The 25,089-nt window shown below is 47.6% G+C and overlaps 1 protein-coding gene across 7 annotated transcripts in view; it reads right to left on the minus strand.

The window, feature by feature from the left end:
- The window catches only part of GATAD2A (GATA zinc finger domain containing 2A), a 105,565-nt gene extending 81,171 nt beyond the window's left edge, over positions 1-24,394 (minus strand). For 2 of the 7 annotated variants that reach the window (XM_082706526.1, XM_082706522.1), the window contains exon 1: positions 9,848-9,985. The gene's annotated coding sequence lies outside the window, so the exon portion shown is untranslated. Of the gene's footprint in view, positions 1-9,847; positions 9,986-23,953 lie in introns of those variants that run through there. The other 5 variants (XM_082706521.1, XM_082706525.1, XM_082706527.1 and 2 more) reach the window with 5 other exon arrangements.
- Positions 24,395-25,089: the final 695 nt, after the last annotated feature.

The raw sequence follows: 25,089 nt of genomic DNA on the forward strand, positions 1-25,089 counted from the left end.
AAGAAACAGAGGGGAGACAAACCATAAAAGACTCTTAACTAGGGGCGCCTGGGTGGCTCAGTGGGTTAAGCCTCTGCCTTTGGCTCAGGTCATGATCTCAGGGTCCTGGGATCAAGTCCCGCATCGGGCTCTCTGCTCAGCAGGGAGCCTGCTTCCTCCTATTTCTGCCTGCCTCTCTGCCTACTTACGATCTCTCTCTCTGTGTGTGTGTCAAATAAATAAATAAATAAGACTCTTAACTATAGGAAACAAACTGAGGGTTGCTGGAGGGGTGGGGGGTGGCGGGATGGGGTAACTAGGTGATGACATTAAGGAGGGCACGTGATGGAATGAGCACTATACATTACACTTAACTAATGAATCTCTAAATTCTACCTCTTGAAACAAGTAATATACTGTATGTTAATTAAATTGAATTTAAGCAAGAAATTTAAAAATTAATTAGACAGATAGACAGACAGATAGATAACTAGCTGACCCAACCATAAAGAAATAAGGATATAGGGTGCCTGGCTGGCTCAGTTAGTAGAGCATGCAACTCTTGATCTCAGGGCTGTAAATTCAAGCCCCACACTGGATACAGAGATTACTCAAAAGTAAAATCTTTGGGGGCACTGGGTGGCTCAGTGGGTTAAGGCCTCTGCCTTTGGCTCAGGTCATGGTCCTGGGGTCCTGGAATCAAGACCCACATCAGGCTCTCTGCTCAGCGGGGAGCCAGCTTCCCTTCCTCTCTCTGTCTGCCTCTCTGCCTACTTGTGATTTCTGTCAAATAAATAAATAAAATCTTTTTTTTTTTTTAAAAAAGGTAAAATCTTTAAAAGAAACAAGTAAATAAGGATGACAGAGATCAGACGAGGGAAGCTCCAGGAGAGAACAGAGAGCTATGTTCTCCTTCCTTCTACAAATTAAACCAGGGGCAGGCCACTCTTCCTCTCAGGCCTCAGTCTGTAAAACCAAGGGCTGCCCCACTCATCTTTAAGTCTGTGTTATGTTCAGTAAAACGGCACACAGAAGCAAGGTAGTCCCAGGTGAATTCTAAACTTGTCTGGGGCCCAAGGATCAAACATAGTTACATTTCTAATGTTCTGTCTGATAAACATAAACTGACTACCAGGATTCAATTTCATTTCCATCCAAACTGGGTATATTAATATCTCTGCCCAAGAAAACTTCAAAAGCAGACCAGCCAACTCCTACTACTGACACTGGAGGTTCCACCTCCTCCCTGGCTTTCACCAGAGACAAAAGTCTCAACAAGAGAAATTTCAAAGTTTGGGAAGCAGAAGGAAGAGACAGATAACCCACCTACAAACTGCTAAGAAGGTCCAATCAAACCTGGAATCTCCCAGGTTCTAGTGCATGTAAGAGAATCCCAGGGAAGGTGGGGATTCAGAATTCTCTGAAAAAACCATTGCCATTGAAGGGGTGGGTGCACACCCTTTTACATGCAGAGGAGTAACACATGAGACAACAGAAAATGAAGTTCGGGGACACTTAGGTGGCTCAGCCAGTTAAGCATCTGCTTCTGCTCAGGTCATACCAGAGTCCTGGGATAGAGCCTAAAGCCCCTTATCACACTGGTCTCTCTGCTCAGCAGGGAGCCTGCATCTTTCCCCCACCCCTCCGTCTACCACTCTATTTGTGTGCTCTCTCTGTCAAATAAAATCTTTTAAAAATGTTTTTTGGAAAAAAAAAAACACCAGGGCACCAGGGTGGCTCAGTGGGCTAAAGCCTCTGCCTTCAGCTCAGGTTGTGATCCCAGAGTCCTGGGATCAAGCCCCACATGGGGCTCTCTGCTTGGCGGGGCGCCTGCTTCCTCCTCTCCCTGCCTGCCTCTCTGCCTGCTTGTGATCTCTGTCAAATAAATAAAATCTTTTTTAAAAAAATGTTTTATGAAAAAAATAAAATCTAATCATTTGAACTGGCAATGTTCTGTCAATGATACACAAGTCCTGAGAATACTACAGGTATGGAGTGACTTGACCAATTCAACCAATGCCTTCAAACCAAGAATTCAGTTTGCTACACTCCTACTTTCCCCAAACCATTGAACAACTGGGGGAAAAAATGTGCTTCCTCTGCAGATGTGAATAAGGTTGTAGTAGCAAAGTTTTCAGAACCTGCTGAGTAAATCTGCCCAAAACAGACAATAAAACTAAAAATCTCTTATCACTACCACAAAAATCCACCAAGTGAGGAGAATACTGGCCTGAAACCTGCTCACCTCCAAAGTCATGTCAAGCAGTTGCCTCTAAGGTAAGAATGTGTGGAGTATAGTTTAACAGCCACTAAATCAAAGGCTAATTGCACAGAACAACTGGGATTTGAGGAAATATTATGCTGGGATTATATGCAGGGTTCCTTTTTTTTCCCACTTCCCTTCCAAATAATTTGATGAACTTTTAAGGTGAGATCTCCTTACAATGAGCTCTAAAGACCTCCAAATTGTGAGGCTATGGTGGAATTTTGTTACAGAGAAAACCCAAAGCCTCAATCTGACTGTTTCACTGTGTGATAATTGAGATGTGCAACCTTAAGGGGATCACCAGGCAGTTGTCATCTGGAGGGAGAATTTTGTCTTAAAGGTGAATGGAGGAGTCAGGAGCTGGGATACCTCTTACTTGGAAATATTTTCTGTTTGTCCTCACAGTCATCCTAGGAGATCAAAGATATATTCCCGGTCTACAGACAGGAAAGCTGAGGCCAGGTAGCCAGGCAATCCTCCCGAGGGTGAAAACAGTAAACCACTCAGGTTCAAAGCCTATCTATCCAATTTCCAGGCCAGCTTGGGAGCTGTAAGTCTGGAAGGAGCCTAGGATTCAGTCCCAGGATCTCCCATTTGCCACTACATGCACCATCAGGAGGCAACCCACTTCCCATCCTGGGTCAGAGACTACTTAGGGATAAAGCCAAAAGTGCCAGGGGCTCCTCCTGGTTCTTAAACACAAGAACCCCTGGCAAATACCTTCCCATCTCACACATGGAGGCACTATCAGAACATGAAATTTAGCAAACCCAGGAAAAGGGTTATCTCCTTTCCCCTAGTGGGGCCCCACCAACCAAGCTACCCTATATCACTAGAGAGGCACCCAGGCTAATGGAAAAAACATATAAAATCTGAACTCATAAAGGCTGGAGCCCACTCCCAGTTGTAGAATAATCAGCAAGGTGGCCCTAGAAAGTGTCACCCTCTCTAGGGGACTCCAGCTTCTTCCATCTAGAACATGAAGACAGGCTATGGCTCTAAGGGGCACACAGCATATAGGGACAGTTTGTCCTCCAAGTGTGGAGATGTTCCACACCTGAAGCAAAGCAGTGCCTTTGTGCCCTACCTCATCCATTCTAATAGTAACAGCACTCACTGAACTATATACACACACCAGGCCCTGTGCTAAGCCACCTGAATTTATTATCGCCTTCCAACTCAGTTGTTCAAGGTAGACATTACCTGCTTTTTAGAAACTGGAAACAGAGGGTAAGGTTCAGTCAGCAAGGTCACATCACTAGGAAAGTGGCAAGTGGAACTTACACCCAACAATCTAGGGCAAAGCCAGGGCTGGTCCATCACACCACTGCAGGGACCTGCTGCCTGGGAATAGGCACAGGGGCTCACTTCTCACTCAGCAAACAGCAGGCAGCCCTGGATAAGGAACTGGTTGGCCACTGTTTTAAAGTGTGTTCAAAGGCATCACCTCATTTAGGCTGAATTAAGTCTGAAGATTCAAATCAAAAGATCTGTTCAAAAGGGCAGGTCAGGCGGTGCCACGTCTGGGGACAAAGCTGCAGGAGGTAAGGCTGAAAGATTCTTCAACCTACAACAAGTGCAGACTTTCTCATCAACCCTGCATTGCTTCTACCCTCACCCCTACCCGCCCCTCAATCCCCAGCTGCAGCTAGCTATCTTTGAGGCCAAGCAACCGCAAAGTACAACAGTCTCAAACGATCCCCAAAATTCCTACTCCAATTTCCTAATTCAACTTGCAGATACTGTCCATATCCTGCCAGGACACTACTCTATCTCAGATGCTTGTCTCTCTCATTCTCAGACAGGTATCAAGCCTTCAGTCCTTTCATGTAAGGAACCAAGAAACAAGAAGGCAAGGCTCCTGGCAAACTTAACCTAGAAAGAGGGTAACCCTTCTGAGGATCAAGAGAAAGTGGGTGCAGTGCACTGAGAAGCTGCAAGGGCCCTTCTCCCGCAGCGCCCCCCCCCCCCACGACCTCAGAGGGTTTTGGAGAATTCCCAGTCAATTCCTAAGGCTACCTGCAGGTATTCAATTAGAGTAAGTTCCTTTGTCTTCTAAAAGACTAACCTACATTTTCATCAGACAAAAAGAGGTCAAAAATAGAGCCTAGAAAATGAAGGGAGGGGCTTATTGCCCATGGTCTGACATTCCTCTTGACTAAAAAATCCTGGATCATATTTGCCAGTATCTACAAGTATGCAGGATCTGTCCCCAGCTGGTACTTCTGTTTCTAAGAACACCAGCCTCACTACTCCACTTTCCTGCCACCACTTCAGATCCCGTCTTTTATCTCAACCTTAACCCGTTGCCTTCTAATTCAATGCAAGATACAGTCTTCTACAGTTAGAACATCTTACCCAAAAGAATAGCAACCCAAAGCCAGACTGTCTAACTAACCTTCTAAAACAGTTCAGGTAACTCAAGAGCATCCATTCTATCAACCAACCACACTTAACAGTCAACACAGTTCTGTGAGCCTCAAACTATGACAGTGGCAACTTGTTCTTCCAGTTTTGCCACACTTCCCAACCCAACAACTGTTAAAAGGAAACCCTAGAGATGCTCTATTACCCCAGGATGACTGCTCATAAAGACCTCACCTAATCACCTGTTTCATAATCTTCCCAGTCTTCTACAATGAGCATAAATTAACTCAATTATCAGGGGGAGAAAAAGTCTAGGGAAAATAGCCTTGCTCATTCCATCTAATGGCACAGAAACATCACAAGTCCAAGCAGGTAGTTCTCCAGACAAACATTTGAGTTGCCCATGGTTTTGGAGATTAGCACACTGACAGTCCTTAATTGAATTCATCGGTAAGGCAGTTACATTTTTGGTCTCTGTGGGGAATTGACATATCCAAGACTCTAGTGGTCATTCTTAATTTTTCCCTAAGAGAACTAATATCAGAAAATGCCAGCATTTGGGATTCCTGGGTGGCTCAGTTGGTTGAGCATCTGCCTTCAGCTCAGGTTCCGATTCCAGGGTCCTGGGATCCCCTGGGATGGAGCCCCCAACAGGCCCTCGGCTCAGCAGGAAGTCTGCCTCTGCCCCTCCCTTCCACTTGTTCTCTCCAGCTCTCAAATAAATAAGTAAAATCTTTTTTTTTTTTTTTTAAAGTGAAGAAAAAGAAAATGCCAATATTTGGGGCACCAGCTGGCTCAGTTGGTAGAATATGTGACTCTTGGTCTCTGGGTCATGAGACCCCCATTTTGGGGGGTAGAAATTACTTTAAAAAAAAAATGAAGAAAACGGGCACCTGGGTGGCTCAGTCAGTTAAGTGTCTGCCTTCAGCTCTGGTCATGGCCTCAGGGTCATGGATTCGGGCCCCACATTGGGCTCCCTGCTTCCCCCTCTCCCTCTGCTTCTCCTCCACTCATGCTCTCCCTCGTGCATGCACACTCTCTCTCTCAAATAAAATCTTTTAAAAAATAATAAAGAGGGGCAACTGGGTGGCTCAGTGGGTTGGAGCCTCTACCTTCGGCTCAGGTCATGATCCCAGGGTCCTGGGATCGAGCCCCACATTGGGCTCTGCTCAGCCAGGAGCCTGCTTCCTCCTCTCTCTCTCTCTCTGCCTGCCTCTCTGCCTACTTGTGATCTCTGTCTGTCAAATAAATAAATAAATAATCTTAAAAAAAAAAAAAAGAAAGAAAGAAAGAAAAAAAATAGAGAAAATAAATGGGGGGGGGGGTGGCTCACTGGGTTAAGCCTCTACCTTTGGCTCAGGTTGTGACCTCAGGGTCCTGGACTCCAGCCCCACATCGGGCTCTCTGCTCTGTGGGGAGCCTGCATCCCCCCCCCCTTCTGCCTGCCTCTCTGCCTACTTGTGATCTGTCAGATAAATAACATCTTTAAAAAAATAAAAATAAAAAAATAAATGTAGGATTGCTGAAAGAAAGAAGAGAAAGAAAGCCAGCCAGCCAACATTTCAGAATGGTTTCACTATTTCCTACCTGTGCCCTTCAGAAGCATCCTTCAGTGATCTGCTATCTAAGGCCCAAGGTGGTCCTGGCTGTGAATTCCATCACATGGGTCTCTGTCTTGTCCTCTTCAATAGCGGTCCCACTGTTCTCAAGGGAAATCCCAGACCCTCTTAGGTCTCTATGCATGTCTCTCTCTCTCTGCTCCAACCACCCTAATCTTCCTTCAGTCCTAGATACTCTATCAGAAATGCTCTTCCCATTTCTCTTTACCTACTTAGCTCCTACATGCCCTCCAATCCCAGCTGGAGAAAGGCCCCCTTGAGTCTTGCTCACCAGGTCACAGCATCCTTTTCTCCTTGACCCTTTTAAGTTTCCCCATGTTTATGAGATTAATTATGATTTCTCTCCTACTAATCTCATGATAAACTCCACTGAGCAGGGATTCCTAGCGCAGTGCCGGAGGCACAGTGTACACTTCGGTATTTATTGAGTAAGTCTATCCAGAAATCACTCCTCACAATGTCAGAATTCACAAAATACATGACGCAAAGCAAGTGAGAGCTACTGAAGAATTGAGAACTGGAGTCCTTAAACTGTATTTTATTACTCAAATGAAAGTTTCTTGAGGCACCTGGCTGGCTCAGCTGGAAGAAAGTATGCAACTCTCAATCTCAGGGTAGTGAGTTCAAGCCCCACATTAGGTATAGAGATTACTTAAAAATAATGACAATGAAAAATATCTTTTTGAAGCAATTTCTTATTTTTTAAATAATCATAAAACACAAAGATATAAAAACCTTTAAGGGGAAAAAAAAAAACACTCCTCACCCTAACCCAGAAATTTTGTTGACATTCTGGTACAAATCCTTCCAGGATTTTTCCTACCACGAGAAGCATTATTTCTTTCCTCATTATCAAAGTATACGATTGTACCTGTACCCCTGGAGCTAATAATACATTATATGTTAATGAAAAAATTAAAAAATTAAAAAAATATATACGATTGTAGGATCTGCCAAATGATACTGCATTAATAGAGGAGACTTGACATTTAAAAAAAAATGATGCTGGGCGCCTGGGTGGCTCAGTGGTTAAGCCGCTGCCTTCGGCTCAGGTCATGATCTCAGGGTCCTGGGATCGAGTCCCACATCGGGCTCTCTGCTCAGCGGGGAGCCTGCTTCCTCCTCTCTCTCTCTCTCTGCCTGCTTCTCTGCCTACTTGTGATTTCTCTCTGTCAAATAAATAAATAAAATCTTTAAAAAAAAAAAAATGATGCTGAGTGGAAAAAACAATGCATCCAAATCGGTAATATAGGACCCATCCCAATTTCTTTTTTTTTTTTTTTTTTAAAGATTTTATTTGACAGAGAGAGATCACAAGTAGGTAGAGAGGCAGGCAGAGAGAGAGAGAGGAGGAAGCAGGCTCCCCGCTGAGCAGAGAGCCCGATGCGGGACTCGATCCCAGGACCCTGGGATCATGACCTGAGCCGAAGGCAGCGGCTTAACCCACTGAGCCACCCAGGTGCCCAAGAATTTTAGGGAAAATATGGGATGAAAGACAAAGAATGGGGGAACTACATGAGGAAAGTATCTTTTGCAAATTGCTCTCAAAATCTCCACTCTAAACTATTTCCTCTAGAAAAAGGCCAACTTAGGGCACCTGGGTGGTTCAGTGGGGTAGGCCTCTGCCTTCACTTCAGGTCATGATCTCTGGGTCTTGGATGGAGCCCTGCATCAGGCTGTCTGTTTGGCAGGGAACCTGCTTCCCCTCACTCTCTGCCTGCTGCTCTGACAACTTGTGATCTCTGTCAAATAAATAAATGAAATCTTCAAAAAAAAAGATAAAAGAAAAAGGCCAACTTTTAGGAGTTGGAAGCTGAGGAAGCAAATGCAAAGCGGCAAGTCTGTGGCCTGGATCCTTCAGGGCCAGCTGGTAACTCTGCTGAGGACAACACAGGGCTACAATGGTGTCCCTAAGTTATCAGGTCATCCCCTCTACTCCCAGCAGAAGTAGCCTGGAGCCTGGAGAAGTAAATGACCTCTTGTTTTAGGAGGGACCAGAAAATGTTCACACAGTGGGTTGCAAACAGTAATACTCCTGGACTCTGATGCCCCAAACATCAGGCTCAAGCCAAGCTCTGCCCTCTACAACTCAAGCCTTGGATAAGCAGCCTGGCCTCCAGGAGCCTCAGTTTCCTCAGCTGTAATGTGGGGATTATATCCTCCACCACACTGGAGTGTTATGGGCAAGGAAGATGTGTGTGTACAACAGGCATTCTAATCTGAGGACTGGTGTCTATCCTGCCCTCCTCCACAGCTTGCTGTCAGGTGTAACACGCTACTAATCTTAGCATCATGATCTGAAGCCAACAAACATTATTTCACCTCATCTAACTTAAAAGAAAACTTGTAACCACTACGGGGGGGGGGGGGGAGAACATCAAAGAACAGTCAGTACAAGTCTGAAGCAACTACACAGAAGGCTGCCTGTCCCTCAGTTTATCTGTGCTGCCACAACCAGAAGGTGTCACTGTGCGAAATGGACACAGAACCACTTAAGCACTGTGTACTCAAGAAAACTGAAAGAAGTAAAAGGGTGAGGAAGAGAGAAAAATTAAAGGCTCAAGTGACTCACCCGGACTTTGATCTAAAGACTCCAAAGCTCTCAAGATAAGGATGAACTACACAGCTAAAAACGATGGGTCAAATACACAAAATTAAACAGCCCCCGCAAAGTTCCCAGGGCAGGGCAGAAATGCGCACCCAAGGGTTGACATTCAGTTCCTGAGAGAGGGCTCCCCATTCATTTCTGGGTCCCAGTGTGTTCACACACACCAAGTGTCAATCACGCTCTAGGCTGGGGCCCTGCCCATAAGCCTTTCCTTGTTGAAGTGATCAATTCCGATTCTTGGCAATAATCCCTTTAAAAGGCCAGCTGCTGCTGTCTAGTCACTGATGCCGACCCATTCCAGGTGCGGGTAAAAAATCAATACAGCCACCGCCTAAACCGGGAGGCAAATTCAAAGTGTACGGCCCTATGAAGGACTCAAGCCCAGAGTGGGGGGAAGGGTCCTGCGGCTCTCGGGGGTCAGACAGTAAGGGCGCGAGCAAGGAGAGGGCCGGCCCTGCAGGCGTGGGCGCGCGGGGACTCTTATTCTGACACGGGATCCTCCGCCGCCGCCGTCGCCGCCGCCGCGGGGTTCAGCGCAGCGGCCAGGCCGGCCCGGGACCCCCGCCCCGCCTTGCCTGGGACCCCCCGCCCCGCGCGCCCACGTGCCGCCCGCCCGCCGCCCCCTCCCCCGCCCGTCCCGGCCGCTCGGAAGCGACCCCTGGAGGCCCAGCCCCTCCCCCGGCCCCGGAGGAAGCGCAGAAGGAAGGGGGGCGACGCCGAGACTTTCCGGGACCCCCGCCTACCCCGGCCCCCACGTGCCTGGGCGGCGTCGGAGCGCGGAACTTTCTAGGGTAGCGCTAGGAAGACGCTCCCAGAATACAAGGAGTAGATAGAACTCACTCGCCCGCTCTCACTTTTCTAGGCTTACGCGGGGGTCCCTCAAAGCCCACTGACCCCCGACCCTGCCCGACCCTCGCCACCCCTGCCGCTCCAGGCTCCACCTCACGATCCCAGTCCGGACCCCACCCCCCAACCCCTGCTCCCCGCCAAGTTTGGTCCAGAACTTACCGGGCCGCGGGCCGGCCGGGCCCTAGGGCAGCGCGCGGGTTCGCGGGGCCGTCGGGTCGGGGTCGCCTGCGGGGCCGGGCGGCCGAGGGGCCGGGGGCGCGGGGCCGCGCGCGCTCGCTCCGCCTGTGGGGCCGCCCGGGCCCGCGGCGCTCGCTCCGCCGGTCCGCCCGCCCGCCCGCGCCGCCGGCCAGATAATGCGCCCCTCGGCCGCACACATGGAGCCCGGCGCCGGCGTCACCGCCCGGGACATGCGCACCAGGTCAGCGCGCCCGGCCCGCGGCCCCCAAAACACCGGGGAGCTCTTAAAGGCGACGCCGCCCGCCCGCGCCCGGCTGGGCGGGGACAGACAGCGGAGGGGCGGGGCCTTATTGTGGGGGCGGGACGAGTGTGCGGGGAGGGCGGGGCAAGGGAGGCCGGCACCGCCCCGGAAACACCGCCTCTCCGGACTGCGCTCCACGCGCCGCCCAGCTCCGCCCGTTGGGTTTCCCACGCGGGTTCGGGCGGGCTCCCTCCCAGCAGAATCCCAGTGCCTTCCACAGGGCCGAGGGGTCGTCGCCAGCTCACCGGAGGCAGAGCCTGGCGGACCGCGCCCAGGGCTGACTCACGACGCGCTCACTACTGACCTCGCTCCAGCTTAGCTACAAGACCTGGAGCAACTCAGCTGCTTCTGAAAAGGAGGTTAAAATGCCACCTCAGTGAGGGTCACACAGAAGCTGCACTCCCAGGTATCGGCTAAACCATCACGTCTGTGCAATAAAAAGAGTTCTACAGAGTAAGCTCCAGACCCACCCACTTCTAGACACTTGAGGATGACTGCTCTCCCTCTCCCAGTTACCTCCCAATCTGCAAGCCCCCACCCCGAGTTCTGGGAGGTGAACGCCCACCCCCCCCACCCCCACCCCCCGCCCCGGAGAGCAAATCTACCTTTCCCTCTTCAGGGACTTGAAGTAAACACGGGAACCGTCTAAACTGAGAAAGGATGGGGTTTTGGATGTGTTAAACTACATAAAGGGAAACACAATTTCAAGAATAATATAACAAGAAAGTTCTCAATATCAAGATTATGTTTTGAAGAATCACCAAAAAAGGCCCTTTCCATGTTCTTATTCCAGAGTTCAAACAATTCATAAGACTCCTAGACTCCTGATTAGCGGCTTTTGTTTTATAACATATATTAATACACATTCAAACAGCCAAACAAAAAAGTCTCACCAAACATACTTAAACCACTTGAAATGCACTCTGATATTAACTGTTCTGTTTCATTTCTTTTAAAAGAGATTCAGTGTAATTTAAACCCACCATTGGTCTTTACTCCAAACTTGAAAAACAATGTAGAACAACTTTTATGTATAAAATTGTTTTCCTATTATGTGCCCCCCAACAATAAGTTTAAAAAGGCCCATTTTAATTCCGTGCTGAGTTCCACACATAATAAGCAATTTTTTGCCCTTGATTTCACCCCTCACCCCACTCCCCAAATCTTAAAATGGCTTAATGCAACATCTGGCACAACTCCCCTGGGCCAAAAGCAAAGCATTCCTCAAACAAAATGATACAAAATGCAAAGTGTTGACCCCCAAACGCCTTCCCTGACCGAGTTTTGTCGGCAGTTTGCTTTGATACAAAGAATTTCAAATGTTCAAATTCAAAAACCAAACAAAAACAGTCTTATTCTCAAACAGGTGACTTGGTAAAGGAATGCAGGAGGCTCCCTGATCCCATGTGCAAGGACAGGTTAAAAGCAAATATCCAATATTTTCACTGTAATCCGGCAGTTTTATATTTTGAGAACTGCTTTACTCTAGGACTATTAATCAGATGATGTATATTAAAGCAATACAAGCAAAATATTACCTCACTGCTCCTCACCTGGGTCTTGATTAACGTCAACTTAATTAACTACAAACACAGCAATGTGTGGTCAGGTGGGAGACCTAAGACTTGAGATAGACACAGAGATTCCAGAGTCTGAACTGGCAGCCCTAGGTGAGTCACCAAGGTGACAACCACCCTGTTTTAAAGAGAGAGGCATCAGCTGTGACATATTAATGGCACACCCCTGTGGACTGAGGTGTGCACTGGTGACAGGTGGGCTGCTCCAGAGGGCAGTGCCAACATCTCCAGCTGGGAAAGCAGGGGTGGGGGTAGGGTGAAGTAGTTGCAGGGTTTATTTCTGTGATAGAAAGAGAAGGCCAGGTGTGTAGATGGAAAAAGTGACAGTAAATCCAGACTTGTTTGGGGTCCCCGGAGCTCAGGCAGGCAAATGCTAAGGCTGCTCAGACTAGAAACCTTGCTACCTCAGTGTCTAGTACTGGACTAAACAGCAAATAGTTCAGCTGGCTGATTATGAAATATGATGCAATCACTTTTAGATTCCATTCTAAAGCTGAAGAAACTAATTAAAAGACAAATAAGGCTCAAACCATGTTGTTGTTGTTTTTTAAGTTTTCCCTCTGCCCTAAAAACAAGGCAGTCAATTAATACTTACAGATACCAGTTAATGTAATACTTTAAAAACACTTCTGTTACTTAGTTAAGCATAATTTCCTTCCAAATTCATTTTAAACTTAATATCCTTCAAAGATCAGACCCTTGCTAATAATAGCCAGGCCTCCTTCCACCCTAACCACTGCAAAAATATTCTAATTACCTTTCTAACACAGTGTTAGATAAACTTCTAAGTAGCATCTGAGCCTGTTCCTGCACAACAGAGGGACAAAAGAAAAAAACGGGGGGGCTGAATTCCATGTCCATGGCCTCTTTTATAGCAGAAAATTGGTCAAAGGCTCCATACTAGCATGAGACTGAAAAGGAGTAGCATCACCTACTGCATGTTTAAGGTACTGTACTTTTTTGTTTTTAATCAGGAGATTTCTTTAAAGTTTCTGGCAGACAAGATTCAAGATGTTTTATGTGATAAACACTGATGGACAAGAACTATCTAAGAGACAACTCATCCCAAGGGTTTTGCAAGCTGAGGAGCCTGCAGGCACCATCTCCAGAAGTTCACAGGCTGGTAGCACGAAAGACAGTATGATTTCTAAGCAGAAAATGCATTCATAGGAAAGACAGGAATCACAGAGGAAGAGGCTGCTCCCCTGCCTGGGGAAGAGTCTGGGAAATCTTTGTGGATGTGACATTTAAGCCAGTGCTCAACAGATGAATATCCCAGGCACCTAGAACAGCAGAGGCAAAGGCCAGAGCTGGCCACACCTGCAGTGTGGGGTTTTGGGGGCAGATACAGCTAAAAAGGGATGGGTTCATTATCCTTTAAACTTTCTAGGTGGCTTTCTCAAAACACAGAATGAACTGTCATCTACTTACTTAAATTCAAAGGCTAAGCAGACCTAGTTCTGTAGACTTTAACCAATTTTGAGATTACTGCTATCAATGACACTAGGCTCCCACTTGTTTTCTGAGGTCTCTAAAGAATAAACAGGTGGTTCATTTAAAAGTGTACCAAAATCTTTTTAAAAGTAAACTTTTATTAAAAAGAGCACTGACTGCTTTTCACACTTTGCATTTTTGTTATTTTTAAAAATATTTATTTATTTTGAGAGAGAGAGAGAGAGTGCACAGGGTAGGGTGGCAGGGGAGAGGAAAAGAAAGAATCTTAAACAGGCTCCATACTCAGCGTGATACCCAACACAGGGCTGGATCTCAAGACCCTGAGATCATAACCTGAACCAAAATCATGTGTCAGATGCTTAACCAACTAAGTCACCCAGATGCCTCCACATTTTGCATTTTTAGAGCTCAAAGGTCTAAAACTATTTTCACTGAGTTCAGGGACAATCATAACTACACTCTCTAAGGGAGGAGTGTTTTAAAGTTTCTTATTTCACCCCAAATTCACACTCACAGTGACATTACAGTGTAATTGGTCAGAAAAGAGAAAGAAAAGATTCATTTCTATGTTAATATTATTTCTTTAGTACTTTGATATTTTTGATACCTTTTTCAAAGGACTATTACAGTGGTACTTTATGAAAAATACAATACTCCCAGTGCATAACTCCTGCTAAAACAAATGTCACTTTTTAAGTCACAGCATTCTTACACTAGATAGGAGTTTGTGGGAGACAGATCTGCACCCCTTTGACCGGTCCCTGTTGTACATACATACACTGAAAAGCTCTCTGAAACACAGCTCTGTAGAGATGGGCCACTTTGTCAGCATGTTTGTTTGTTTTGAGTGTCATATCCAACCACAGTTCTGTATACTTAGTGGCTGGGCAACATGGAGTTCAGGCTCCATCTGTACTTAGTCTCTGTGTGGCCCTAAAGAAGTCCCACTACAGTGGAGTTCTGAGCACATGTGCTCCCCTGAAGGGTTAAATACAAATGGCTAGATGTATCACTGTGAACCTGGAGGTATATCTCCCACTGTCCTCATCTGCATGTGTCACCAGTTGGCAAGAATATCTCTTTTGTACCTATACATGGCTTACAAAAAGAAATGCCCACCTGATGTAGATCAATTTTAAGTCTTTGACAAGTCAGTAAGTGAACTATTTTCTAGAAATTAAAAAATTAAAAGGGGGGCGCCTGGGTGGCTCAGTGGTTTGGGCTGCTGCCTTTGGCTCGGGTCATGATCTCAGGGTCCTGGGATCGAGCCCCGCATCGGGCTCCCTGCTCCGCAGGAAGCCTGCTTCCCTCTCTCTCTCTCTCTCTGCCTGCCTCTCTGCCTACTTGTGATCTCCGTCTTTCAAATAAATAAATAAAATCTTTAAAAAAAAAAAAAATTAAAAGGAAAAAAATCAGGAAGTTACAAGGAAAAAAAATAAAAAAGGCTGTATGTCAGTCTTAAGTCTTAAGTCTGTAGATCAACCTATTCAAACCTACTTAACAAAGAAAGAGTGCTAAGCGTCACATCATCGATCTGTTAATAAACATCCATTATTTAGACATGAAGAAAAATATGTTTTAAAAACTTGATATCCAGGGGCGCCTGGGTGGCTCAGTGGGTTAAGCCGCTGCCTTCGGCTCAGGTCATGATCTCAGGGTCATGGGATCGAGTCCCGCATTGGGCTCTCTGCTCGGCAGGGAGCCTGCTTCCCTCTCTCTCTCTCTGCCTGCCTCTCTGCCTACTTGTGATTTCTCTCTGTCAAATAAATAAATAAAATCTTAAAAAAAAAAAAAAAAAAAAACTTGATATCCAGGGGCGCCTGGGTGGCTCAGTGGGTTAAAAGCCTCTGTCTTCAGCTCAAGTTGTGATCCCAGGGTTCTGGGATCGAGCCCCATATTGGGCTCCCTGCTCAGCAGGCAGCCTGTTTCTCCCTCTCCAGCTCCTGCATCTTGTATTCCCTCTCTCACTATCTCTCTTTTTTTTTTTTTTAAGATTTTTTTTTTTTTAAGATTTTATTTATTTGACAGGCAGAGATTACAAGTAGTCAGAGAGGCAGGCAGGGAGAGAGGAAAAAGTAGGCTCCCCGCCAAGCAGAGAGCCCGATGTGGGGCTCGATCCCAGGATCCTGAGACCATGACCTGAGTCAAAGGCAGAGGCTTTAACCCACTGAGCCACCCAAGTGCCCCTAAGTAAGATCTTTTTTAAAAACATGATAACAGGGACGCCTGGGTGGCTCAGTTGGTTAAGCGGCTGCCTTCGGCTCAGGCCATGATCCCAGCATCCTGGGATCGAGTCCCACATCGGGCTCCTTGCTCGGCAGGGAGCCTGCTTCTCCCTCTGCCTCTGCCTGCCATTCTGTCTGCCTGTGCTCGCTTTCTCTCCCTCTCTCTGACAAATAAATAAAAACTTTTAAAAAATAAATAAATAAAAAATAAAAAAAATAAAAACATGATAACAATTCTCAAAGAAAAATAACTGAGAAGCAGTCTGCCCAAATTTGTTCTCTCTCTCTCTTTTTTAAAGATTTTATTTATCTATTTGACACAGATCACAATTAGGCAGAGAGGCAGGCAGAGACGGGGGGGGGGGTGAAGGGGGGCACCGTGGGAAGCAGGCTCCCCACTGAGCAGAGAACCTGATGCAGGGATCAATCCCAGGGCCCTGGGATCATGACCTGAGCCCAAGGCAGGCTTTAACCCACTGAGCCACCCAGATGCCCTATAGACTACATTCTCTTAAAAACAGAGTCCAGGTTTGGTCTGATTTCATGAGACATCATTGATATTTCTGATTGAAAATGCTTACTAAGAGCTCAATTTATATATTATTTAAAGCCTCTGCCTTCAGCTCAGGTTGTGATCCTGGGACCCTGGGATCAAGCCCCACATCGCATAGGGCTCTCTGCTCCGCAGGGAGCCTGCTTCCCTTCCTATCTCTCTGCCTGCCTCTCTGCCTGCCTATGATCTCTGTCAAATAAATAAATAAAATCTTTTAAAAAATAAATATTATTTTAATCTGAATTCAATTTTGAATCCTACTGTGGCACATTTTATAAAACTTCCTACCTTTGAAGGTAACTGGACTTTTCTTGCCAAAGGTGCTCAGTTCATACTCTGATTTTCAGATGTTCATAACCTCCTCAGGTCAAGAGAACTCACCAGGTTGCTTTCACCTGAGGTCCCTGCCCTGGCCCATGCTATTCCAATCCCCAGAATGCCTAGCCACCTTACAAGTAGCTCTCCCTATTGCCCCCCTTTGCTGACCCTCCAATTTGGGCCTTTTTCCCAGTTACCCTATCCATGCTTCAGGGGGCACTGCAAGTCCATATAATAAATATACAAAGGCGATGCACAGCAGCGTAAAGCCACAATGAACTGAGGAAACTCAATGGGAAAAATCAGCCAATCTGGGAACCTCTAGATCATCGGTCTTCAGTTACACCCAGCTTGTGGCCCCAACGTGGACTGGTTTGCTCTCAGACAGTATAAACTGCCATAGGTAGCTATCCAAACTTGGGTGCCAATCTTAACAGGGTCAGTAAGCTTTTATATGATTCCATAACGACTACCTTTATTGGACACCTACAACAATCTGGCCACCTGCTTCATTCTTATCATCCCCACCTCACAAATGAAAAACTGAGACTCAAAGAATTTAGGCTATTTGCAATAAAGCCACTTTCCTGAGATCACAGAGCCAGCAAGTGGCAGAATCTGGATACAAACCCAAGTCTTTCTAACTCGGAAGCTTCTACTCCATAGAGGATACTGTTCTAAGATAATGAAGACAAGTAACGGTAAACCATTCTTCAGGAGCATACTCTTGCAAAAGGACCTTCTAATGTCTGCTTCCTTGAGTTCTACATACATCTCCAGAGCAGCCCTGTCTGTAGGCAAGCTCCTGTGGTTATACAACAGGAAACCATCCTGTTGTCTACCCTGCCAGACAATCCTAAATTTGTGAGTACACTAGCTGAACCCCCAGAACTGCCACGTACAAGTCCTCTGGCGGCTTCCAGCTCTGAAAAAGCAGCTGACCAGGAAAAAGTGAGAATCTGAACATGTTTTCTGTGCTCAAGCTGGGGCCCAGGAACTCCGCTGGAGGTGGAGGGCAAGGAACAGGAAGTAGGAGGGAGCAAGCATCCACTTCCCAAGGGCAGCAGAGCCAGAGGTGGGAGCCTGATCATGTGCACAGTTGCATTACTTGTCCACGCCCACTTCCGGCCAGAGCCTGCCTCTTCACCTCCGAGTCAGTATTTTGGTTGAAGGAAAGAGAGACAGACTACTAGAAACTCTCCTTGTAATCTCCCTCTTCCCCTTGGAGCCTGTATCCTGAATGAATACCCACCCCTGCTCTCTGGCTCCACCCCTCACAAATACCCTTAAGAAAAGCACCTGTCCGGGCGCCTGGGTAGCTCAGTGGGTTAAGCCTCTGCCTTCCGCTCAGGTCATGATCTCAGGGTCCTGGGATCGAGTCCTGCATCGGGCTCTCTGCTCAGCGTGAATCCTGCTTCTCCCTCTCTCTGCCTTCCTCTCCGCCTACTTGTGATCTCTGTCTGTCAAATAAATAAATAAAATCTTTAAAAAGGAAAAAAAAAAAAAAAGAAAGGCACCTGTCATATAATTGATCTCCGTGGACTCACATCAAATCTGACCACAACATAGCAAAGTCAAAATAGTGCTTTCCCAGTCCCAGCATAAGGGGGAACCATAGGCCAGACGGAACTGTGTGCCAAGAACCTACTAATACACAAGAAAGCAATCTATTTGAAATCTCACTTTTCTTTCCTAGGCTATAAACAACACCCAAGCACTCTACTTGTCTGAATTTGTTTTTAAGATTTCAAACAAGGTGTAAAGGGATTTTAGAACTGTTTATCTCTCTGCGTAACATGCACTGCCATGAAGAAACGTCACAGGATTCCAAAAACACACTACCACTGACTTCAAGAAGAGCAAAGCTGAAAATACTTCTGGCAGTGACCATCCAGATTCTCTCTTGTGTCTCTAACATTACAGTCACAATCAACCTGGATCAACTAGAGCAAAAAGCCAACAATCAACCAGGAAAACGCCAAAATTTCTGCTCCTTTTCGAGGGAAGAAACAGAAGCAAGTAACCCAGTGAGGAAATCAGACGGATAGTGAGGTTTCACTTCTAACCCTCCAAGAAACTCTACTCCAAGTTCCCAACATCCAAGGATAGTCCCAAAGAAGTCCTGCAATAGTCTTCCATTCCATAGTTTGTTTTCTTGTCTGTGACTGGGATGTATGCACCTTGAAAGCCGACTTCAGGGATGCCTGAGTGGCTCAGTTGTTAAGCATCTGACCTCAGCTCAGATCATGATCCCAGAGTCCTGGGACTGAGCCCCGCATGGGGCACGCTGCTCCATGGGAAGCCTGCTTCTCACTCTCACACTCCCCCTACTTGTGTTCCCTTTCTCGCTGTGTCTCTCTCTGTCAAATAAATAAATAAAATCTTTAAAAAAAAAAAAAAAAATGAGGGGTGCCTGGATGGCTCAGTGGGTTAAAGCCTCTACCTTTGGCTCAGGTCATGATCCCAAAGTCCTGAGATCAAGCCCCACATTGGATTCTCTGCTCATTGGGGAGCCTGCTTCCTCCTCTTTCTCTGCCTGCCTCTCCACCTACTTGAGATTTCTGTCTGTCAAATAAATAAATAAAATCTTTAATAAAAAGAAAGAAAGAAAGCTGACTTCATCCATCCTGCTCACTGCTAGGCCCACAGCACTCAGCATTGTGCACTGTAGGTACACAAACATTTATTGCTTGATTATTTGCTGGTGTAAGAGGAAGTTACATGAGTCAAAATATTTAAGACTATTTTTCAATCCAATTTAAGTTAAACTAAAAAAAGAGAAAAATGACCTACGTTATGGCCACACAGGAAAAACCTAGTTTAGTTGAGTGCTCCAACTGTCCCTTATAAGCCAGTTTGAAGGGATAAATTCTTTTTTTTTTAAGACTTTATTTTTATTTATTTATTTATTTATCTGAGAGAAAGACAGATAGTGACAGAGATAGCAAGAAGAAGCACAAACTGGGAGGAAAGGGAGAAGTAGGCTCCTGTGAGCTGGGAGCCAGACCTGGGTCTTGATCTTGATCCCCGGACCCTGGGATCATACCCTGAGCCAAGGACAGATGCTTAACCAACTGAGCCACCCAGTTTTATTCGGACAACAAACCACTATAAGCAAAGGTAGCCAGGCTGCAGAGAGAATAAAGCCAAAATTAATACTAGAAATTAAAAATAACATCTTCCATTCATTTGGATGGAACGACTTCAGACAGTAGTTATTTCTCAGTTCCAAAAGAGGTCAGGTTCTTTCTTATCATCAAGATCCACAGGGATTTAATGCCCCCAGTGCTGTCTCCAACAGGAAGGAAACCCTGACTTCCCTAGCTATTTCAGTTATATAAATCAACAGTTGATTGTCCAGAGTTAGAAGCTGAGCAGTGTTGGGACCCACATGCCTTTTAGAGCTCCCCACCGACGGGTAACCATGTTACATTACATCTAATAAATGTACCTAGATCAATATCATTTCTAACTATCCAAGGGTTTTTATTGCTGTAAGGACCTTTCAATTAAAAAAAAAAAGGCTTAAAAAAAAAACTTCCTGTTAGATAAAAGAGACTTGGTGGTGGCGCCACCATCCACCAAAGTGACGTCTGTGGCACACAAAAAAACGCAGCATAATTTCAAAAGGGATAGTGATCCCTTTAAAGTTATTTACCTTATTTTTTTATATTTTAAAAATAATAAAACTTTGTTCCTTTTTCTTTAATTGAATAATTGTCCTTAAAAGAATTGAGAGAAACTTAAGATTGGTGGATTCTTTGCCTCAATAGCAAAGTTGAGACAGAGACAGGCAGGCAGACGGAAAAAAAGAGGGAGGGAGAGGGTATAATTTCAAAGGTGGAGGGAATCCTTCAAACCTGGGAGTAGCCCAGTGGAGGCCTAGTTCAGATTTTCACCCATTATTTTCCCCTGGGTTTTAGATATTAGTGGCAAGTGCCATCTGTCACCACACTAGTAAGTGAAAAAGGTTAGACCCAAATCACTGGCCATGATTTTAGGGCTTTCACTAATGGCTAAAAAAGAATCCTCTCAACAACAGTAACAAAGGGTGTCCTGCCCACTTTAGCCCCCTATCTCCACCCCTACCCCAGAGGCTGAGTTAGCATCTTCTACAGCTCTCTAGATCTTGGGAGCTCAAGGTGAACTCTGATCTCCTCATGGGCACTAAGCTACACACTGGCCCTCTCAATGCACTATTATTATAGGACGTCAAATGCCTTTGTACATCACTTTCTCAGTCTTTTGTCCTCAAATCTGATTCATTACACCAAAAGAACATTCTGCTTTCAAGTTTCTAATGTGTAAGAAGAGACACTCACCAAGTAACTGCTGTGTATCACTCACTCAAACAGTCCTAAAATATACATATGATCCTTTAGGTTTATAGTTCATCTACTTTTTTCTTCCCACAACTCTTGAAGTTCGTTATAATCTTCTATTTTGCCTACAGTCTAATTATAGTAATACATCTCCCTACTTGCCCTCAACTCACAAATTACCCCATTTTACAGAGGCAGAAGGCAAGGCCAAGACAACACAAATGCCTGCTACACAGCAAATCCATCTCACAGCTCCCATCTGAACACAGAAAAACGCTGGAAGACCCAGGGTGGCAATGGGTTTTGCCAGAGACATACCACATTTCCTTCTCTACGAACACATTTAACTTTGGCAGAATATCAAGTGTTTCCTGGTCTGGAACCTTAAACTCCTGAGCACGACAGTCAACTTTATTGCACACCAACCATGTGCTAGGTGTTAGGCTGGCTGCCTGCCTCCCTTTCATTACCTCAGATTCATTCATTCATTGTCTAAGAAGCACTTCCCATCTATTGGCACATTCACACACATAGATATGTGACCCCTCAACTATTTAGTAATGTGCTGATTTTGCATTATAACTTGTACAGGACCACACAACTAGGAAGGACAGACCAAAACCTGGATCAGGTCCTTCTGACTTCAAAGCTCCCCCTTCCCTTTCCAACACCCTATCCTGTTGGTCCTACGGGTTTCATTCAAAATAGTAAATATGTGCCAGCACTTCTCTGCGCTGTCTCAGGAAACCCTAAACTCCAAGCTCCCCACCATCCTTCCCCTTCCCCTCAGGGCAGTGCCTACAACTGACCAGGAAGAGGCAGTAGGAGAACATCCAGGTCTGAGGCACCTTCCTGCCTGGACTTGACTACCCAGGAGCAAAGGGCCCAGGAAACTCTCCAAGCGCTTCTCCACAGAAGAAAATAGCTCGAGTTGAAACTTGTGTCCACATGGTCCACCGACAGATTTAGAACTCAAATTATAGCCTCGGCAGGAATCTTCACAAAGGACTCAAATTAAGCAAGACCCAGATGGAAATGAACAGGAGAGAGACAGCCTTAAGTCACATTGTTAAGTGAACTGCAGTTCTAGCAGAGTCAGAGAGAAGAACTTGTTAAAATGCTAAACAGTTCAGTCTTCATTTCAGAACTCCACTTCAAAAACGTTGTCCCCATGTTTTAAGCTCGAGTCTTGTACATGGACACGAAGTGGTTACAAGTTACTCAGGTTTCAAACTGAGTTCATTCCTGTCCTTTGGACCATCTCTCAATGCCAGCATTCATCTACTTGGGCTCCAGAGAGCTCTGCGTTTGGCAAAGCAGATAAAATTAGCTACTGGAGTGAATTTGGAATCCAGGGTGGGCCATTAAAAAAAGCACACATGAGATTTGTAAAAGCCATGTAAAAACTTCCTTTGGGCCAGGCTGAAGTTACCTAAAACTTAGAGAAATACTGTCAAATACCTAGTCCTCTGCCTCCCTTCTACTCTTCCTGGATCTAAGGTGACCCATTTCCTGCTTCTTGCCCTGCCATTCAAACCAAATTGGCCCACAAACTGGGGATCCTCTAGAGATCAAGGGGTGAATCAGAGAAAACAGAGCAGGAAGACCTGAAGGAGTGTGTTTTTGCTTCTCCTTTTTTGGGGAGTGTGTGACACTATGCAGAAGGAGGACTGAGGGATGGGACAGGAAGTGGGTCGGTCCCACAGCCTAACAGTGTGATAATGGGGGATAATGGGAGGACAATGCTCCAGCCCTGTCCCTCCTGCCTCCACAATGGCCTGACAATACTGTGGTGGCTGATGGTTCAAAATGGAGTAACCAAGATGGTCATCTGGCAACAGCCCCTGCTCCCCCCTCAAATCTAGCAGGTCTCAGAAGGACGAGAGAAAACAGTGTTCTTTGACTGTCTCTCAAAATTCCTTTCCAGCCACAAAATTCTCCAGGTCCTTGGAAGCTAAGGTAAAAGTTCAAAGGACTCCTCCTCCAATCTGGCAAGAAATAAGACTAAAAAGGGGGTCACATTTCTGGTCTCTTCTTCCAGAGAGGAAGAGGGTACCCCAAAAAAGGAACAGGGGAACCTTGAAGTTAGGGGATCCACAAAATGAAAGAAGAGTTTCTCCCTTGAGAATAGGGTAGGTAACCACCTCAGGAAAGGGGGACATGACCTCGGGCAAGTGAGAGGGGAATGCCTCAGAAGCTGGGGCCACCCCTCAGAGAAGTGAGGAAATCTAAAGTGTTTCCCACCAGCAGAGGATATCTTGGAAAAGTGAAGGCAAACTTAAGAGACATTGAGGATCCCCTGGGAGAAGGACAACCCACATTAGGGAGAGAACCTCTGGAGAAGCCAGAAACCCCTCAAAAAATTGTGGCTTCCATAGATTAGTGGAGACCCTAAAAGAAAATATTTGGGGAAAGTGGGGAACTTTTCCTCTGAGAACTAAGGATCCAGTCAGATGAATGGGTGTTTCAGGGTAGTGGGGGACCCCTCAGGAAAGAGAAGACACTTATCAAAATGTGGGGGTCCCAGCAAGAGTGGAAATAGTTCAGAAAAGTGGGGAACACGTCCAGAAGGAATTCTGACAGAGGCAGGAACACCTCGGATTAGTTGGGGTACCCTTGGGAGAAGGAGGTCACCCAGGGAGAGGGGAGGGCAGCAGGGAGAGCATCTCAGAAAGGGGGGGCCCTATGCAAGGTGGGAGATACCTTAGCAAAGCAAGGGCAAAAAGGGGGTAAGAGGGACAACAGCTCAGAGAAGCAGGGCTCTCCTCAGAGAACTGGGTGGGGGCTCCCTGGAAAAGCCGGGAGGTCTCCTCAGAGAAGCTGTGCCCCCCGAGAAGTGAGAGGGTCCCCCAGAAGCAGGGTGTCTCCTGAGAGAAGCAGGAGTTCAGAGAAAATCAGGAGGGGGTCCCTCAGAGACAGAGCACCGCTCAGAGAAGTAGGGGTCCCCTTAGAGAAGTTGGGAGGGGGCTCTCAGGAAGGCGGGACCCTCAGAGAAGGGATGAGGGGGTCCCTCAATGGCACGGGGGAGGGAGGGCTACCTCGGAGAGGGAGAAAAGTGGAGCGTCTATCAGAGAAGGGGGGCGCCCCTCGGAAAAGTGGACGTCCCTCAGAGGAAAGAAGTATCTCAGAGAGGTGGGGTCCCTCAGAGAAGTGGGGGTCCCTCAGAGAGATGGGGGTCCCTCGGAGAAGGGGGTCTCCCCTCAGAGAGGCGGGGGTCCCTTCAGACAAGAGGGTCCGCGCACCGAAGGCGGTCCCCTCAGAGAAGCGGAAGCCCCAGAGAAGCCCGGGGCACCGGAAGCCGGGGACCCGCCACCGGCGGCGCCGGCCCCTCACTCACCGAAGTTGCTCGGCGCCTTTGCGGGCGGCTGCTGGGCCCCGGGTGGCCTCGGGAGGCGGGGTCCGGTCCAATCAGCTCGGGTCCCGCGGCGGCGGCTCCCTCAGGTGGCGCCTGCGGCGGCGGCTGCGACAGGACGACGGACGACCGACCGACCGACTGCGCGGGCGGCGCGGAGCGCGCTCGGGTGGCGGGGGTGCGCGTGCGCGCGCCGGGGCGCTGACCCCGGGCAGGAGGAGCCGCCTCGCCGCGCTCGGAGCCGCCGCTCGGTCTCGCCGCTCCTTCTCACACTGAAATTGCCCGCTTCGCAGCCCGGCTTCCCCGGTTGCTAGGCAGATTTCGCCTCGCACACTTCCGGGTTGAGGCGCGTCTCGTCGAGTGGCGGCGCCGCAGGCCAATGAGGTCCGGCCGAGGCTCCGGGGATCCGCGCCCCACGGAGGGCGTGGCCAGCCTCACGACGGACAGTGCCCCACAGCCAATGAGAGAGCGAGCCGGCTGGCCCTCGGGACCGCGCCGGCGGTCTGGGCGGCCCCGAGGAGGTGGGACGGGGTGACTGACAAGCGGCCTACCAATAGAAGAGTGGAGCGGACCTCGGGGCCAGTTAGGGACCTTTGGGGGCGGGGCTTCGGCTTCGGGGCGGGAACGCCACGAGGGGCGGGGACTTGGAGACGCGTCAATTCTTGGCCGGCTCGCTCGGACCCCGGAGGGCGTTTCAGCTGGGCCGCCCCGCGGCCGACAACTGGCTGGGCAGGGGGTTCCCCGCAGTGCTCAGCAGGGGCGCCCCACCCACAATGCACCGGAGAGGGCCTGGGCAGGGCGGGCGTGGGGCGGTTACGCCGGGCAGTGGGCGGGACCGCGTGAGGCGCGCTCTGAGAAGACTGGGCAGCCCTTGGCTCGGCCTTGTTCCCGAGGGAATTCGTTGCCCTGCCCCCCCCCCCATCCCCCACCCACCCCCGCGCCCGCCCGGATCTTTTCTGACAAGAGTTGTGGTTCGACTTCTGAGAAGAATCTTGGGGATTCTTGTCCCTGGCCCCCGTTCTGAGGAGAATCTTCGGAATTCGTTTCCGAGCCCCCATTCTGAGGAGAAGCCAGGAATCTTGCCCCTAGCCCCTCTGCTAAAGAGAATCTTGGAGGCTCTT

The sequence above is a fragment of the Mustela nivalis genome (assembly GCF_964662115.1).
Source record: "Mustela nivalis genome assembly, chromosome: 1".
Lineage (NCBI taxonomy): Eukaryota > Metazoa > Chordata > Mammalia > Carnivora > Mustelidae > Mustela > Mustela nivalis.